Source organism: Tupaia chinensis, unplaced genomic scaffold, assembly GCF_000334495.1.
Source record: "Tupaia chinensis unplaced genomic scaffold, TupChi_1.0 Scaffold145814_1, whole genome shotgun sequence".
In the NCBI taxonomy this organism is placed as follows: Eukaryota; Metazoa; Chordata; class Mammalia; order Scandentia; family Tupaiidae; genus Tupaia; species Tupaia belangeri.
Window position 1 is genome coordinate 1,329,193 of NW_006205672.1, and position 2,385 is coordinate 1,331,577.

Here is a 2,385-nt window from a genome sequence, read left to right on the forward strand (position 1 = left end):
GTGGGCGGGGGCTTTGTTAGTCTGAGGTCTCCAAAGGAGGGGAGCCGAGCTGGCTGCTGCATCCCGGGCCCGTGGACCCCTCTCAGCGCCGGCCTCGGGCCCGCCCTCGTCAGTTCCCAGCCTCTGGCCCTGTTTTCCCGGCCTGGGAGACCCGCCTCCGCTCTCCAACCCCAGCTCGGATCCCCTCTCGGTCTGCTCCTGCAGGCCCCTCCAGCCCCTCCTCCCGCTAACGTGGCTCTGGGACCCGGTCCCGGCCCAGACTCTGCTACCCGCCCCTCCTCAGAGCCCTGGATCCAGCCAAGGGGAGACACGTCGAGCCCCTGGCCCCTTGCCCACCTCCTGTGAGGCTCTTGACACCTGGATTATCCCCGTGGGGGTTGGGTGGGAGGGTCGTGCAGAGCTGGGGCTCAGAGCGAAGGGTGGGGAAGATGAGATGTCTTGGAGGACGGAGCGCGCCCCTTGGACGAAGCTCTTCAGTGCACCCCCGCTCCGCCTGAGGAAGGTGGACAGGGGCGGGCGACCAGCCGGATGGCTTCCTGCTATTGTCCCCAGCCGGTCTCCCCTTCTCCATCTCTTCCCCAGCTCGGTAGACTCTGGCTATGACCCCGGCCACTCCCCAGAGGTGGCTGCAAGGCCAGAAGGAGAGAAGGCTGTTTCCTCTTGTAGTGAGGAGAGGATCTAGAAGGGAGAGAAAGTCGGCCGCGTCTCTCCCATTTGCTTTAGCTGGAGGGTATGAAGCAGCTGGGATTCCACCTGGGCACAGTAAGCCTTTCCCCAGGCCAGAGGTTGGGTGGGAGCCGCCCAGATGCTGCTCCCCAAAAACGACCAGAGAAACCCTCTTAACAATGTGTCATAGTTGAGTCTAGAGGACTCATGCAAAGGGCAATTCAGTGCTTTTAGGAGCTGGACAATTGGAGCCTAAAGTGTGTGTGTTGGGGGCAGGGGGGAGCTCCTGAAAAGGGATTGGGTGGGAAGGAGGCAGGAAAGAGGGAAGGGTTTGGGGTGCTGCTATCAGATCATTTTGCGGGGAAATGAAGAGCATGTAAATGAGATGCAAATTAGCCTCTATTGTCCTTAGCGGGTGCTTTTGCTCTGAAGGCTGTTGGATTCTGAGGGTTTTAACATGGGAGTGGCCGTCACACCCCACAAATTCTCCCAGTCACCTCTGTCCCCAAGGTTGTCCCTGCAGTTATTGGAGTTTCTGGCTAGGGGCCATTCCATTCCCTGCCCTCACTTCTCCAGGCAGGAAGCGGCAGTACCTTTACAACCAAACGAAATGCCACCAGCTTCCAGGGCAGCATCGCCCCTACCCTAGCCTCAGTAGCCTCATCCTGGATTTCCACGTTTACTTTGAAGAGATGTGGTAAGGGGAGCCTAACTCATCTCTTCCCTCTGTCCCTTCTTCCATCAGGTCCGAGTTCTCCTACCCCCCTTAGCCCCCCACAGGATCACCACCCCAGGTAAGGAAAGGGCAGCAGCTCCCCAGGGCAGGGGTTGGAGGCTGGCATAGCCACAGAGCAGGAGGAGGGTCTCCTGTTCTTCCCACTTGCCAGAGACCAAAGTTGTTTCCAGGGTGAAGATACCAGTTGCCTAGGGCAACTTGGGGAGGGCAGGTGGGGGAGGCTGGGAGACAAGCTGTGTCCCTTTCTCTTCCCATGGGAGTGTCAGCAGCATCCGGAAACACGGGTGGGGGTAGGGAGGGAGGCTCGGCCTTTCAGCACCAGAGGGTCGTTAGCTAGCTGACTGCACTGCCCTGGGGAATGGGGGTCATCATTAGGTGTTCCTACCCCTTCCCCTCCTCCAGCTCTCGTGGGACCCCACCTGACGTCAGCCTCCCCACCAATGACGCCGGGTTGGGGGTGAGGGGACAGTTGGGTCCTGGCTCCAAGAGTGGAATTCTAGGGAAATGGCAGGGGCCAGGCCTGGAAGCCCAGGGTCTCTTCTCTGGGGAAGAGGTGGGATGGGAAACCGAGAATTGGTGAGGAAGAATTTGCGCCCTTCCTGACCTGGTTTCCGGAGCCTGCTCAGCCCTTCTCTTGGGTTTTGGGAGAAGGCAGGAAGCTGCTGTGCACCTTGTGCCGTGGGTGCCAGGCAGTGTCGTGGCTGGGGGGAGGCTGATGAGCAGGAACCTTGTGCCGTGGGTGCCAGGCAGTGTCGTGGCTGGGGGGAGGCTGATGGGCGGGAGGGAGGCCCGTCTCACCATCCCTTCCACCATATCCATCTTTTCCTGGACTTTGGGCTCCAGTTGCCTGCCTGTTGTTGAATTATTTATATTTCAATTTCAGAGGCAGCCTGATGAGGGAAGGAAGGGAAAGGGTCGGGTTCAGCCATTTCGCCTCTCCAGACCCTTGTATCCCTGGCTCCTCGCAGTGGGTGGGTCCGCTC

The 2,385-nt window shown here is 59.8% G+C and overlaps 1 protein-coding gene across 1 annotated transcript in view; it reads left to right on the forward strand.

Annotated features, from left to right (window-relative positions):
* Nucleotides 1-1,422: 1,422 nt before the first annotated feature.
* SEMA6C (semaphorin 6C) overlaps nucleotides 1,423-2,385 on the forward strand; it is an 11,738-nt gene continuing 10,775 nt past the window's right edge. Inside the window, exons 1-2 of the mRNA XM_014584182.2 lie at nucleotides 1,423-1,460; nucleotides 2,286-2,373. The gene's annotated coding sequence lies outside the window, so the exon portion shown is untranslated. The remainder of the gene's footprint in view (nucleotides 1,461-2,285; nucleotides 2,374-2,385) is intronic.